Genomic DNA, 17,519 nt, shown 5'->3' on the forward strand with positions numbered 1-17,519 from the left:
TTTTTCCAACCAAGCTTCAGCCTGAAGAAATTTTCAGAACATGAATGAAAACTCTTTCAGTGTTCAGAAAGACCAGAAAATTGTAAGATACATTTTTTCTGGACTTTCCTATGCAAAGCAACAAATATTTAAATATACTTTTTTTGTTAGTGATAATTTAAGGAATCTATTTGGCTTAACAGTAAATAAGTGACATTCATTTCTGAAATTCGTAGATTGCCTTTTTGTTCCTCATATGTTTATATGAACCTGTACAAAGTGTCCTTTGTTCTGAAGAAATCTGATGTTATGAGGCTAGCTCAGGTTTGTCATCTATTACAAATTATGAAGTATTACAAATACCTCAACATTCTGAATCCCTTTGTCTGGAAGTTGGTATGTTTGTGTTGCTTAATGCAATGGAGGTTATTTTTCCCTGTGTTTTTTTTTTTTTGACTGAACAAAACAATTTTTTGCGTGTTTCTCAGTTTCTTAGTCTCAGTGCAAAACTAACACTGAATAAAGCAATTTAGAAACAAGCTTTAGCCAGTAAGGGAATTAGGGTAGTATGTAAACCAAAAAAAAACAACCCAAAAATAAAAATAAATATTCACATTGTAACATTGTGCATGTGAATTTTATGTCAATTTAAGCAAGAGGATTAGAATCTCTGATTTTGCATAAAGATCTGTGGGCAAAGGATCCTTAGATCAGTACCCATAAGAGCATATTTGGGTCTTCTGCATCCAGAGAAACCAGAAGTGCAGGTTGGACAGTAGTTCAGCTAAGTGATAAAGGTATAGCTGAGGCAGATGAAGGCTCCTTGGTCAAAGGGTGATGTGAGGGATCTCCAGTAGAATCTTGGTTGTTTTCCTGCCCATAAAAAGGAGAAGAGCTTCTGCTTACTTCAATAAAAAATGGTTTTGGGGATGGGGCCAGGAGAATTGCAGTACAAATATAAGAACTTTGGAAGAAAATACATCTTGAATGAATTGATTACACCCCAAAGGTAGATAGGGAGTAATACGAATATTGGGGAGACATAAATACCCAAGTCAGTAGGATATTGACAGGTCTTAGTAGCTGCACATTTTTAAGTCCAGCATCTTAGTAGAGTGCTGTGTACTGCCACAAGCCCCTAAACGCACAATATTTTCTCCTTAAAGGGATACTGTCATGGGAAAAAACATTTTTTCAAAATGAATCAGTTAATAGTGCTGCTCCAGCAGAATTCTGCACTGAAATCCATTTCTCAAAAGAGCAAACAGATTTTTTTTTATTCAATTTTGAAATCTGACATGGGGCTAGACATATTGTCAATTTCCCAGCTGCCCCAGGTCATGTTGAAATTGAATATAAAAAAAATCTGTTTGCTCTTTTGAGAAATGGATTTCAGTGCAGAATTCTGCTGGAGCAGCACTATTAACTGATTCATTTTGAAAAAAAATTTTTTTCCCATGACAGTATCCCTTCAACCATTCAAGATGCTGCTACAGTATTCACAAAACATATTTTCACTATGCACGAAGCAAACATTATTTGCACAGAGGAATAAGTGAAAGCATAGTGTGTATTATGCCATTTTATACACTTCCCCACTGGACAAAAAGTCAAGTAAGTCAACTGCCACATCATAATTTCTATAATTTCTCAATGGGAGAATGCAAATCCTGAAGAAATGTATTTGATGTGGGGTTTGTTTATCAACTTGGAAATAACCTCCATCTGGTTTTATGTTGCTTAATACCTTTGTTCATAGATTCACTTCCACTTATTAGTTGCCTATACTGATGCTGCATATTTTTTTACTTCTTTTGGCCACACATCATTGTGCAAGAGTGCAGATGGATTTCTTATTTTAGAAAATGTAAAACTTATGATAATCATCAAACAAATGTCAGCAAACCTTTGGGACAGCATCTTGTAGTTAAGAATTCAAATATTTTGAAGTTACATGGCACAGTTCTTCCTAAACCTTCTGACCTTCTGGCACTAAAGTGCTACAATAAACAAAATGTTCCCAAAAAGCAGTGCATGATTACTCCCTTTACTTAAAGTGCTGCATGTAGACATTTCTAATGAGGAATGTCAATATTTGCCTAAAGCTAAATTTTATATAGATGACTTTCAGCTGCTGAACTGGGCTTCCTAAAGCCCACCAAAGAAAGGGCCCACTCTCACAACCATAACATATAAAACATGGAAAATGATATGGGTAATAGTGTAAATACAAAGATTTGTCCTAGAGAGAGTCCTAGTTGCTTTTGTATCAGTACATTACCAATTCCTTGTATCACAGCAATACACAACCACTTTCCAAAACACTGCTCATAAAGTAAACATCCTTTATACTAGAGAGCTTAAAAAACCCCTAACTTAAAGGTGACAATATGTTTTTTTTAAAAAAAAGTAGGCATTGTGATCAGGGCCGTTTCTGAGGCGTCTCCTGCAATGCCACTACCCTGGCCCGCTTATCTGTCCTGCACGGGGGTCCAGGGAGAGGCCACAACACTAGTGTAGAGAGCACAATTGCACTCTCTCACACTAGTAAAGCCAAATTTCCAGTTTAAAAAACATAAATTCAGCTCTTAAAGGTACCAGGTACCAATATATAAATATGCCTTTTTACTGCATACTACCAAACAGCAAATCTTAGCTATAATTAGCATTATTTTAAAAGGGTCTAAAAAATCAACTCAAACCCCATATTGACAGCATCCTCCACATTTTCTTGGGCATTAAGGCAAACCATCACAGTATCAATGCTAGACGTCTTCGGAAAAGTGTGACGCTAAATATTAATAGAGTTAAACAGCATGTAAAGAATCCATACCCCCTGGACTAAAGCCCCCAGCCCCAGTCTTCCAGACACACACTCCCTGTCCTATAGTCACACACACTCTAATAATCAGCCCATTTTATGTGTCTGCCTCAGTTTTAGTGAGCCCCAAGGGCACCCCTGGTAGTTTGGCAACTGTTAAAGAATCTTCTTTTTTTATGAGTGGTAACATGTTGTGATTAATACAAAAGGAACAAATATCTGCAAATTATTTTCCATCTACCAATTCGTAGTAACACAATAAATATTCCGAAACAATCCATAAAATAGAATCACTGTAACTGTAATGTATTGTTCGCTGTTTTAAGGTACTTTTTGAATTGGAAGAGTATTAGGGGCAGATTTACTAAAGGGCGAAATGACTAACATTAGCGATGATTCGTCAGCGTTACAGTTTTTAGGCACGGTCGCAGGCATAAGTTCACTAGCAAAAGAGACAGACGCTATCGCTCATTCACACTCTATCACCAGGCAAATTTTCGCTCTGGGGAATGGACGTTACTCCACAAATTCACTAAGATGCAGATTTTACTGAACATTGCCTCTTTTGCCAGACTTACCTTCGCCAGCTCAGACCAGGCAAAGTGCAATGGAGTACATAGATCTTCCTCATTCTTCTGTTACATACATCATATTATTTAGTGGGAAAAGTTTCAAAGTCCAAAAAACGCTGGCGATAGCCTGCAAAACTGTATAGAATATATAGTAAAATGGTCTCCAAGTATGTAAATAATAACTCACCACATATAGGAAGTGACCCAGGTGCACTGCCCTGAGCCCACAGCATAGGGAGCGGACAACCGGAAATTCTTTGAAGCAGGCACTCCAAAAAGGCAAACTTCCACCAGGCATAGTTTTCAAAGTGAAAAAGTAGTTTATTGTGTCCAAAGCCTGGATTCAATAAACCACTTTTTCACTTTGAAACCAATGCCTGGTGGAAGTTTGGAGTGCCTGATAGCCTGCAAAAGTCCTTGAAATTTATTTTGGGTAACCGGGTTCCACCATACATTTTCTAACATATGGAACATTAACTATACAGTGGGCTCATGTGTAGGGCATTAATACAACTCTATTGTCTTTACCCTGGACTCGTGTAATGTAATATATTTGCTGCAACGTATACATATAATTTAACTTTAAATTTCCCACTGTATGCAAATTAGCCTGAGCGAAGACCTCTAACGAAGTTGTGTAGGATTTTCTTGCATTGCCGAAGTAATGCTAGAGAAAATTCGTCATTGTTCCGTGCCCTGGACGCAACTTCGCATTTTAGTAAATCATCGCTGTTTGAGTGAATTTTCACCTGGCGAGGTGTTACGATGGCTGCAAAGCTGTCACTGGTGAATTTTCGCCGCTTAGTAAATTTACCTCTTAGAGTTCGGTGCTGCTTTCTAAACTCTAGCATCCATAGGTACAAACTGAATTCAACGTAGAGCAGTTGATAAAATTTTAACTGCTTGTAATCCTTCAGGATACCCTAGTTTGAAGTCAATCTTCCCCTCGGTATATACAAATGCAGGTCAGCTGAGTGTTAACATACTACTTACTAGAGTTTACATTTATTTTAGTGTTTAGTCTGCAATGGCATAGATTTTGTACCACAAGTTATTTTGTGAAAAGTAAAAGCTAAAATAATTACTCAGTGTTTCTCTTGAACAAGCAAAACATTTATAATCACACATTGCAGGCATAAAAAAAACTTTGACTTGATATTTACTGTTGTAAAACATGAGATCCATTGAGATAATTGTGTTTTCTTTTGTGTTCCAATCCAATTCCTTCTGCATCAGAACATTCTGGCAACAAAAGAAGAGTAATACAGTTTGCATTCACAAAGATGAACTTAATGTTTTACAAATACACACTCTGGAGAGTCGGGCCAAAGTCAGCAACCAAAGAAATATTTAGATTTAACTAAAAAAGCTGCATTGCACATCCAGACGTTCTCTCATGCTTTCCAAATGTTTTAACAATGCAGCTCTTTCTCAGTGTGTAACACTAAGTTGGTTACGATTTCTTAATATGAATCAATTTACAAAAGTATTATAATATTTTACCTGAAAGCCACTGGACACTATGGAGAAGCATACTGACAAGCTAGTCCTATCCACCTCTTACCTAAACATATACATACTATCATCTCCTTCTATTTTAACTGGGTGAAAACTCCCTAATATTTAATTACTCAAAATAAGAGGCATGGATTCATTTACTATAGAATGTCTTGCTAGGACAGGTATTCACAACATGCCTAGAGTTGTAAACTTTGTGAAGCTGTCCATCGTGTCACCCACAGCATGTCCAAGCTCCACCAAAATGTTTCCAATTCTGTAACATCAGCAGAAGTGAGGTTAGTGGAGCTGATGTCACATGCATGAGCACAACCTCAAATTCCGTGCTGCTCGTGCTCACATCACTCTGCTGATGACACTGAAATTGTGGAAAAACTTCAGAAAAAGGGAGAATGCTTAAGAGTGACAGAAGACCCGGGGATGGAGCCCCTGGTAAAAAAAATAAAATGGGGGGGGGGGTGGCTTGATAGCTCTGTATGCCCAGGAAGAGAGACAGCTCTATTTGGTCCTCGTTTTCTGTCATCGATCAATTGGAGTTTTCATACCTGCCCAATAGATATCTGGCCAAAAGAAGATGGCACCTTATATCTGCCCATGTATATTCAGCTTCAGAGTACAGAAGTGAATGAGTTGCGACTTTCACGCAAATGTTTTCTGGAAACAAGGAAGAAGGGGCCAATCTGCAGTAAAGCAGCTGTATTGAACTTTACTTGTGCACATCAACTTTACCAGATATATGGGTGGTACAGTGTTCACTATACACCTAGTATAGTGTCAAAGCAATACACAATAAATGGGGGATAGGAACATGCACTTGGCCACGGTCAAGAAATGTCTCTTGGACTATTATTAAGAGCCACAGATGGGGACCCTCCCTTAATCATAATTCCTGACATGGACAACCACAGGAAATTTTCCAGTGGGGAAAAAAGTAATCAACCAAAAGTGACCTGTGTTCAAAGAATACGCCTGTATACAATACCTAGTGGTTAAAGTGCTGCCAGGTAGGATAAAATGAATTAATTTATTGACAATGCCAGCAAGCTGCTCACAACTCACATAAATTCTGTACATAGAGTGTATAAATAAAAGAAAAACATTGCACTATATACATACCATAATAATAAGTGAAAGAAAGGGTCTATCCTTATGCCACAGCACTGTTATTCCCAGGATGGTTCAACACCCCCATCAGGTCTTTGGGATTTCATCTAATTTCCCTGTACTTATAGCACTAGCACTTACAGTGTTAAATTGGCCATAGACACAAAGATCCGATTGTACGAATCATCATATGATCGGACTTCCCCATCTCCCGACCTGCCACTAACCATTCCGATCAAATAAAGTAGAAAAGAACAGATCAGCTGATGTTCTGCCCCTGACAGCAATCGTACAAAAGTTATGTCCGACCAAAGCTAGTGACAGTCTCCCTCTGAAAATTGTAGGATTGGCAATACATGTAGAGATATAATCGGCAGCCAAAATAAATCTTTTAACCTGTCCAATCGACCGATCTCCGCTGGACGAAAAATGTCAGGACTCGCGAATCACGGACACGGTCTGAAAATCATATAGAGCCTTGATTCGTACGATCGGATCTTTGCATCTATGGCCAGCTTTAGTTCTGTGGGTATTCCCTATTCCTGAAAATTCCAGCAGTTCTATATGGGGCCGATTCACTAAATTCGAGTGAAGGATTCGAAGTAAAAAAACTTCGAATTTCGAAGTATTTTTTGGGCTACTTCGACCATCGAATGGGCTACTTCGACCTTCGACTACGACTTCGAATCGAAGGATTCGAACTAAAAATCGTTCGACTATTCGACCATTCGATAGTCGAAGTACTGTCTCTTTAAAAAAAACTTCGAACCCCTAGTTCGGCAGCTAAAAGCTACTGAAGTCAATGTTAGCCTATGGGGACTTTCCCCATAGGCTTTCCTACGTTTTTTTGATCGAAGGATATTCCTTCGATCGTTGGATTAAAATCCTTTGAATCGTTCGATTCGAAGGATTTTATCGTTCGATCGAAGGAATAATCCTTCGATCGTGCGATCGCAGAATTTGCGCTAAATCCTTCGACTTCGATATTCGAAGTCGAAGGATTTCAATTCCTAGTCGAATATCGAGGGTTAATTAACCCTCGATATTCGACCCTTAATGAATCAGCCCCTACATGTCCTTGGCCCCTCCCACCCATTCTCATACACAATTGCCTTTTCTGTCCACAACAGGCAGTGATGAACAAATTTAATTTAGGGATTTTTCTTTTCTTTTTCATTCAATATCATTTCTACAGCAGCTGGGTGTATTCATACACAAAATCTGAATAAAAGTCTTTGATTCCTATTCTGTATAGAATATTCCACATTCAGGTTCAGGTGCGTATCCAGATCATTTGATGCAGACTAGGGCAACAATTACATTGTAATAATAACTGAAACTGAAGAAGAATGTACTGTTCATTTGTCAGCATGCTGTCTCTGTTCTTAAGGCTTTAAAACTGTTTTACTAAACACACTGGCTTTATTAAAAGATTTAGCATTTTTCAAATCTTATTGTTTCTGGTGCAAACACATTCTTTGATTATTAATCACACTGTTATCAGCTTCAGCAAAATGACACAGAGTAATTAGGCGTTATAAAGATTAGCAGCTGACTTACATCGTTTGTTTTAAACTTGCAATTAGTGTGAAGGCTGAATTCATTAAATGGTGATACAAATACATCCATGAATTACAATTTAAATGGTATATTGATCCTAGGATGTGATGCATAGTTTTAGAGACTCAAAAATGAGTCCCTTCCACTACTGACTCTTGTAGTTGCATGAATATTACAGTTCCCCCAGTTTTAAACTGAGTTGTGTTGTTTGCCTTTTGCTGTAGTAAATGAAGTTGACCTGGCCATACACTGTAAAATCCATTCATTTGGTTACAATGTCAGACTGGCCCACCAGGATACCAGGAAAACTCCTGGTGGTCCCATGTGTCAGTGGGCCCTCATGCTTTTAAGTATTTGTAATAATTTCATGTTCATTACCTATTTTTTTTATAGAAAAAAGGGGCCAAATAGATGGAAATAGAGTATATCATATAAAAAAAAGTACAGGTATGGGACCTTTTATCCAGAATGCTCAGGACCACGGATCTTTCAGATAATGGATTTTTCCATAATTTGGATCTTCATACCTTAAGCCTATTAAAAAATCCGATAAAAATTAAATAAACTCAATAGGATGGTTTTGCTTCCAATAAGGAGTAATTTTATCTTAGTTTGGATCGAGTACAAGATACTGTTTCATTATTACAAAGAAAAAGGTAATATTTTTTTAAAATTTGGATTATTTGGATAAAATGAAGTCTATGGGTGATGGTCATGCCATAATTCGGAGCTTTCTGGATACCGGGTTTCAGATAACGGATCCCATACCTGTACTAAGAAAATAAAAAGGTTGAGAAAGAAGTAGAAGAAAATTAGCTTGGAGAATGGGTCAATAGTCTAAAGATTTCATGGTTGGCCCCTGGCATCCCAGTCCTACATTGTTTGGTTAAGTTTTTCATTCTTGGCTAACCATATAAGTGGGTAAATAGGAAAGATCCGACTGGTGGGCCACAGATAGTAATCAAACCGAAGGTGTTTCCCCATGCATTTACCATTAAACTAGCAATTCAGTCTGCAATTGGTGAGTCAGCAACTACTATTGGCCTAAGTAGGCCACCTTAACTTTAAAGATTCTATAACCCACTGTATACAAGTGGGTTTTTATCTTTTCCTTGAAAATATAAACAAATGCAAAATAACTACTGAGTTGATGCTGCTTGTACAACGGTTTCTGTCCCAATCCAACCAAATACTTAGTTCAACTTGGATTATGGCCAAAGCTATTTTTCACTAAACTTCAGTACAAGAATTTCTAGTGGGAAAATCTGTGGAACTCGGGTGCCAGATACACAATCAGTAAACAAAACAAGAAGAGTAGGACATAGAGCACTATGGGTCTGAATAGAAATAATTTGTGGTGAAACAATTAAGATGATTGCATTAACGTTTTTCTATGCATCACATTTGATGTTTTCCAGACAAATTAAATACAAAAAGTATTAACTAATACAACAGAATTTTCATATTGGAACATTTGAAGGGTGTGTGCTATATGGATTTTTTTTTTTTTAAATCCAATGGAGGCTGGTGAAGTCATAGCCATTTTAACACACTCATCTGTCAACAATTGAAAGTAGGAGGTTCATGTTCTCCATTTTATAAACAGATTTTCCTGGGATAAACAGAAATGGGATTGAGCATGACACATCTATGTAATATACATTTCTGCTTTCATATGATTCAAATAAAACTGGATTTATAAAAGCAGTAATGTAGGGATATACAGTATAGAAGAAAAAATAAACACACTTAAAATAAGCTGGCCTAGAAATACTAGGCATTTTGGTTATTTTTAAAGCATAGCGTCATCCCTTTTAAATAATTCTCTTTCATTTTTCAAGAACTTTTAATGATTGATGTACAGTTTTCTTTTACTAAATCTGATATTTAAAAAAATTGTAAAATGCTGTTGCGTTGTTTGCGTTGCATTGTTAAAGTTTCAACCTCAATAAAACCTTTTTTAATTAATGCTGGCAGGGGCTCAAATTCCTGCAGCAGAATTGTTTTCAGGAACAACAAATTTTAATTTTGATTATTGTGTCCATTGTTTATCCTTATTGTAAAAAGCCTCAAAAGCACTAGAAGGAAGAGGAACTTTAGTAGGCGTATACAACATGTGAGAGTCAACAGAGGTGTTTGGTTTAATTGATGGTTTTAAAAACAGATACTTAAAGGAGAATTCCCCCCCCCCACACACTATTAAAAAACCCTACCCCCTACCCTACATAGTCCCCTCTCCCTGCTCCCTCCGCACAGGTGATAACACCTGTAAATGCCCCTAATTCTTTAAATACCTCTTGTTGCAGTGTAGTTTTTATATCACTAGTCTTATAAGAAATCAAATCAAGTTTACCTTGGTAATTATTATAGATATTTATAATATTATTATTTCTTTGTACAGTATAAATATTAGAATCAAGGAAACTTGGTGTATTACCTTACTCATCCTCTTGCATTGGAGACCAGCAGACTGTTGTACCATGACCTGTTTTCAGCGGAAGTCAATGTTGTACAGTTATTGTAAGGACATCTGCCATTTTCCAGACTGGGTAAATGTGATACTTCTGGCATTCACCTATAATCACCACATCCTTATTAAAGGTACATCCTATTTAAAGGTACTTTATATAGAGAGATATCATTTTCTCTTTATACTCTTGTAAAAAATGAATAAAATGTTAAAAACACTGTTTAGTATAAAAGTGTTTTGAATTGTGTAGACATAGTTGATTCTCCAGAAAGACCGATAATCATTCCTCTATGCCATGATTGTGTCTCCTATTTTGTGTCTCCTATTTTTTCAGTTATTCTGTCATTAAATCGTCCCACAATGAATTGCCAGTGCAGCCTAGTACAAGAAGGCATGGGTGCATGGACAGAATAAAATAGCAGGCAGCACTCAGTTTTATAAGTTTTCATCAACTTTAAGGAGACAACTGTCATGAGCAAATATATGTTCCCACAGTTGAATGGCAAAATGGGACATTGGGGATTTATTACTGACATCCAGTTTGTCATATCCTTCAAATAAAGATGGAAACACTAGTACTTTACCCAAATGTTGATGGACTACTACAAGCATAGTCCACCATAGGGGTTACAGCATCATGATTGTATTCTTAAAGTGATACTGACATATTCATATAAATGATAGACTGATAGTACTGTTTCAGTAATATTAGTACTTTTTTTTATTTGGAAAACTGCCTTTATGTCATCCCCAGCCCAGTACTACTGCAGAGCTGCTTCTGTAAGTCACATTGGGTGGAGGCATATTGCAGTTTATTGAAGGATTAAGTTTCCCCAGCCTAGAATGAGTGATAGAACCTACTCTCCTCACTTAAGGAGGCCATATGTGGGCTGACACTCGGGGCCCTACACAGTATGACTGCCTTTTCTGTTGTTGCTCTTCTACTGATAGTGAACCAACATATCAGACTCTTAAGACGTCCTGAAAAATTGAATTTATATATTCGAATTTTGAGCTAATTTTAGTGTACTTCGACTAGGGAATAATCCAAATTCTATTTGAATTTGAAAATTTTTTGAAAAAATTTGAATACCGAAATGTATCATGTACTGTCTTCAACTATTCGCCCTCTAAAACCTGACAAATTGCTGTTTTAGCTATGGGAGACCTCCTAGAACCTTTTTAGAGTTGTTTGAAAAAAAATTTTTTTAAATACTTCGAATTAGATTGAATACAATCCAAATTAGTTTCGAACGACTGAATAAATTCACTAGAAGTTAAAAAAAATGTTTTAAATAAATTTCGCTTGCTCTTTTTTTATTTCAATTTCGAGTTGAGGGGATTTAAAAAAAACTCCCATCACCTTGAAGGTCGACCCTTGATAATTATGCCCCTTAATTTAAATATTTAATACATTGTTTTAACTCTTTGATATTACTGGTCCTTAAACATATGAATTCTCATAAAAGAAATTACTTCTTAAATTTCTAATTTTTGAAAAATTAACCAGTAGGAATTAATTAATAAAAGTAATTTGTTGCCCCCATGTTAGCATCTGATGAATTGCAGAGATTTTTTTAAGTACCACAGTATTTCCAGACTTTTTCTCACTTGTACAATCATAACATATTTTGCCTAATAAAAGAAAACATAATGCTAATCAACTTTGCAATGTACATTCAGTACACATTTTCTGCTGTTTTTTGAACCCATTTGTACTTTGTGTAATTTGTGTATTTGTATTATTAAGTTATTTGTACATATATTGCTATTGAAAGCAGTGTTTGTCTGTCCCTCTTCTCTTCTCTGTTCTAATGGTTCAGACTGTTGAAACAATGTAAGACGAGGCAGCTGATTTATAGACCTGTCTTTGCTGGGGAAGTAAGGCTTTTGCAATATTGCTTAATAAGTAACACCAAATGCTGCTTTCAATAGCAATTCTTATTACAAATAACTTTAAAAGCACTGAAAATAAATAAATGAGTATTGGAAAGTCGCTTAGAATTATACTTTCTTCTACTGGGCAAATTTTTATTTTGGAGTTCACTTGCCCTTTAAAAGCTAGCACACCATTTATGGTGCAGCTTAGATTTCTTTGAATTTGTAGAAAATAAGAGGCATATTTATCAATGATCGAATTTCGAATTGAAAAAACTTCGAAATTCGAATTCATAAAGACCAACCAAAATTAAGTCAAATTTTTTTTTTTTGGTCGAATAGGTCAGTTTTCGATCGAATAGGTCCGTATTTGGCCGAATTCGAATCATACGAATTGAAGGAATTGCGCATTCGATCTAATTTGATTCAAAGTTTTTTAAAGTCCACCAGTTGACTCCAAATGGGTTCTAGGAGGTCCCCCATAGGTTAAAACAGCAATTCGAAAGGTTTTAGATAGCCAATAGCTGAAGTCAAATTTTTAAAGTACATAAATTTCGATATTCAGATTCAAATCGAATTTGGAGTACACAAAAAAAGCTTGAAATTTGAATTTTTTTCATTCTAAAATTCACTTCGACCTTTGATTAATCTGCCTGAAAAAAATTCAAAAATGAGAATATCGAAATTTATCATGTACTGTTCGACTGCGACCATTCGCCGTCTAAAACCTGCCAAATTGCTGTTTTAGCCTATGGGGGACCTCCTAGAAACTATTTGGAGTCAATTGGTGGACTTTGAAAAATCAAAGGTTTTTTTTGGGAAAAAACTTCTAATCAAATTCAATCAAATGCTCTATTCCTTCGAATTGTACAATTAGAATTTGACCGAATTCCATGGAAAACAGACCTATTCGACAAAAAAAAACGTCTACTTAATTTCGGTTGGTCTTTTTGAATTCTAATTCCGAAAGTTTCTTCAATTCGAAATTCGACCCTTAATAAATAAGCCCCTAAGTGTTTTCTCATCTGATTTCTAGATTTTGAAGCATGGGCAAAGTCAACAATCAAAAGTGACCAGAATTCAAAGAGTAAGCCTGGAAAGAGAACTGGGCAGTGCTCAGTGTTCTACAGTCCTGCCAATACGAGGTAAGCTGGGGAAAAGAGGGGATCGTCGCCACTTCCTGCATTTTCCATGCCTCTCGCTATTCTATTCAGATAGAAATGTCTCCAACACAGAGTAGCAAATCTTAGCCGCCCCTCCTCTAGAAAGAGAAAGTTGCGCCAGTAACGCAAAGTCCGGCCTGTAAGCTGTGTTAGAATGTGTTACGTAGAGACATGCTCGGAAATTGGTGGCAACAGGAGGCGTTTTCATAGTGCTGCTGCCTGGTGAAATCAGAGTGCAAAACACATCCCTCAGGACAGAACTCTTTGAGCTGTCAGTAGTCTTCCCACCGCTGGCATAGCTGTATTGCTTATAACTAGTGATGAGCGAATAAATTCGCCAGACATTAATCTGCGGTGATTTCCCGTGTTTCACAGCAAGTGCATTTATTCACGAAACTGTGACAACAATTCGCTGATGAAAAGTGCGCCACGTCAAAAAAAATGTATGTGTGGCAAAAGTGGTGCGCGTATAAAAATTTGCATCTGGACCAAATAGTCAAGCGTATAAAAATTTACACTGATGTCAAAATTGATGCCCATTGACTTCAATGCGTTTTGTGAATTTTTCGCTGTTTCGTGAGTGAGTCTCCCTATCACTGTTTTTCAGTAGACAGGAAGCAGTGTTTTCTCACAGAATTTTTTTAATGAAGCATTGATATTAATAAACTTTATGCAGGGTAGATCTATTATTAGTGTGGGTAGAATAGATTTAATAAATCAGTTCCTTTAAGTGTTGGACTTAAACTGGATCTAGGAAGGGGAGTGAGTCCTTGTCCATATTGTTTGTCCAATATGGAGTGTTCCAGATTTGACCAGAAGGTGTCACTGTTATGCAAGGAGTATAAAAAGCTAAGCTGCCATATGCTCAGCCTTTCTTTCCATTTTAACTTCAGCTAGGAGTGAATGAACTGTAGCAAAGATTTAAGGGCCTGAGGAATTTGAAAGGACCATGGACGGCTTGGGGTACGGGGCCTCAAGCCTGGTAAGCTCAACCATGGAGAGTTTAGAGCTTGGAAGCAGCATAGAGACAGTGACAGAAGTTGTCTGTGGATGGATGCCAGTAAAGAGGCCTTTGTTATGCTTGCACTTTGGATAGTGCTGGGAGCTGTGCCCTGAATATTTAAGCAAGCTTCAGTGTGTGTGTTTTCATCTGCTAAGATAGCTTGGGAACCTGGTTTGAGGATGTGGAGATGCTGTGGATGCATGCTCCAGCACTGTGTGAGCCCCAATGAGTCTCTGACTGAGGGAAGGTAGGGAATGGCTCCAGAGCATGTCCCCTATGTGAGGACAGGTGTTGTCCGTGTGCCTGCTATGTGGGAGCAACTACCTCTGTCCATAAGGAGAGGTATTTGGGCAGGTAGCGCTACTTGGGTAATGGTAATAGCTCTTGGGGAAAAGGCTGACTGTGACTCTATCCATAAGGAGAGGTATTTGGTCAGGTAGCGCTACCTGGAGAATGGTAAGAGCTCTTGGGGAAAAGGCTGATTGTGACTCTCTATGTCCACTAGGAGTGGAGTGTGAGACTTTGCCTGGTAAAAACTGTGCCAGATTTGGGACTTTACCACATGGGATCCTCAGGGCAGGGGTATTATTGAGATGTAACTGCATTTTGCTGTTTTACCCTTCAGTTTATATAAAGTTATATTTGTCACTGGACAGTATGGTTAATTATTGTTTCCAAGTAGGGCCACCCATAGGTGTATCCCTGGATCCCATTAGGTGGAGGCACTGCCATTGAGAGAAATTCCCTGTACCCTTTAACTTTGCAAAGAAAATTTAGGACCTGTGCATGGTAATAGTTTAATGATATACATCCTATAATACATGTGGTGTCAAAATAGGGTTATATTCTTGTGTATAGAGTACTGTTTAGTAGTATAGTACATAAATAGAAGAAACAGGAAAAATCCAGAAAATTTCTACTTACAGTCTCAAAAGTAGGTTTTAGCTGTTTTAGCCTATGGAAAACTAGAACCTATTTGGAGTCAATTGGTGGACTTTTTTGGGGGAAAACTCTGATTTGAATTTGATCGAATGGAATGCGATATTCCTTCAATTCCTAAAATTTGAATTCGACCGAATACGGACCTATTCGATCGAAAACTGACCTATTAGACCAAAAAAAAAAATAATTTTTGGTTGGTCTTTTTTAATTCAAATGTCAAAGTTCCTTCGTAAATATGCCCCATAGCCATATTATTACACAATCTCTCTTTCTCTGGCACACATACCCCTGGAAGGAAGGATTGTAAAGTGTTATCACAGCATGTAACACACAGCTACTGCTTGTCCATGTTTAAATTCAACATTGGCAAATACAGTTTGGATTTCATATAATTGAATAAATCGATTTTTATGTTGACTTTATAAAATTGAATAAATGTATCTAAGAAAAATGTAAAATTACCCCAGGACTGCATATACAAGTAGTACTGGTATGGTATCCCTTATCCAGAAAGCTCCAAATTACAGGAAGACCATCTCCTATAGTGTCAATTTTAAACAAATAATTCTATTTTTAAAACAAATTCCTTTTTCTCTGTAATAATAAAATAGAACATTTTACTTGATCCAAATTAATATACACAAATCCATATTGGTGGCAAAACAATCATACATGTAATGTAATGATTAAATTATTTTTTAGTAGACTTAAGGTATGGAGATGCACATGGATCCCTTATCCAGAAAACTCAAGGTCCCAGGTAATCTAGATATTAAACCCTATATTTGAACCATATAAATAAAAATATACATTGATGCTCAACTTACATACCACAACAACATACAGAAATACCCACGCCCCTAGTAATATATTATTTATATAATGAATATATAATATATACTTGCAGCAGTTTTTGGAAGAGCCTTACAAAGGTAAAGTAAAATTCCATTTTCTATATAGAAATATTATGCTTTTAGAAATTATTTGAATCACTTAAGAAGTGTGGACACGTATTTCCACCCCTCAAAGAAAAAATATGAATTGCTGGTACTCTACACATTGAGGCCAAAACAATGCACATTTACGTATATTCTTAATTTGGATTCTTAAAGAAATGGCAATTAGAGACAAAAATGTATTCATGATTTGTTTTGCTGCACAGGATTTACTCGGTGACCTGAGCTGACATTTTGCACACAGAATTTATTTTCCTTTTTTGCTTAATTCATAGTGCTTGAAAATCAATATTGTAACCTTTTTTATTTGTTTGATGGATAGAAATTGTTTGTGATTATTTTTTTATTCTATAAAAAAATGTTGCAAACATGCAGAATGCAAAATGCTGAATGTCAAGGAGTGCTGTACTACAGAGCCATGAATAACCTGTAAAATATACTTATAAACAGTGTTAAGTGATGTCATCAGTTCATGTACAATTAATGCAGTGTGATCTCACTGGCATTTGTTTATTATAAGAAATAGCACCTTTAAAAAAACATTTAAATAAATATCTTATTAGCAAATACAATTTTGTAACCTTTTTTCTTTTTAGAGAAATAAATTGTTAGAATGGGTTTCAAAATTGAGCAAGCATTCCAAATTATTCAGAAAGGTACTCTCCATACAATTGCAATTAGACACCTAGGGGCCTATTTATTATGCTGTAAGTTTTGTAAAATAAAAGGCAAATTTACTAAGGTTTTTGCACTCGTTTTGTCTGAATGCTGGATTTGACCCCATTATGCTACACTGTTTCGGACCTCACATAATTATTTAAAGCCAATAAGGAACATTCAAATGACAAGTTAGTTCAGTCGGAAGTCACTCTAGAAAACAAGGAATACCATGATGGATGATCACCATAGCATTTTCAAGAGGCTGCTTATAGTTATGCCGGATATGTACGCAGAGGTATATCGTTGCCAAAGACGAGTACAAAAGTACTGTTGCTGGGGGGCCTGTGGAAAAGGGGGACCTTCATTGTAGGGCAGGCTTCCAATATAGCTTGAAAAGCCTCCCTCCCCAGCCACTTCTTCGTAAATGTTCCCATGGTTGTGCAAGCATGAGCAGGAAAGTGGAAGGTTAGGGTGCTGTGACAAATGCAGCCATTGATTCTGTGCAAATTGATGTCAACTCCCCTTTCAAATCATGTTCTGCAATTTATGCACTATTCACTAAAAATTAGTCCTAATTTGACCTGCACCGGTACATGGCAGAGATCTGTTATTACACTGGAATTCTGGAAAACCTGATTACTTGCATCCAAAAATTGTACTTCTCAAATGACACTGCATTCATAAATAAGTCCTGAGATGTCTCATGTTCCATGACTTGCATAAAACCACTCGGTCTGGGAAGTTGTGCCTTCATCTACTCATTGTATTTTGTATTATCCTTATATTTGACAAAAGAAAGTATATAATTTCCTATGTGCAGCTCTATATAACACTCATCAAAGCCCCAGCTAAATGAGAGAAAGTGATCTGCATCTTCATAGGATGACCAAGTG

This window comes from Xenopus laevis, chromosome 1S (genome assembly GCF_017654675.1).
Source record: "Xenopus laevis strain J_2021 chromosome 1S, Xenopus_laevis_v10.1, whole genome shotgun sequence".
Lineage (NCBI taxonomy): Eukaryota > Metazoa > Chordata > Amphibia > Anura > Pipidae > Xenopus > Xenopus laevis.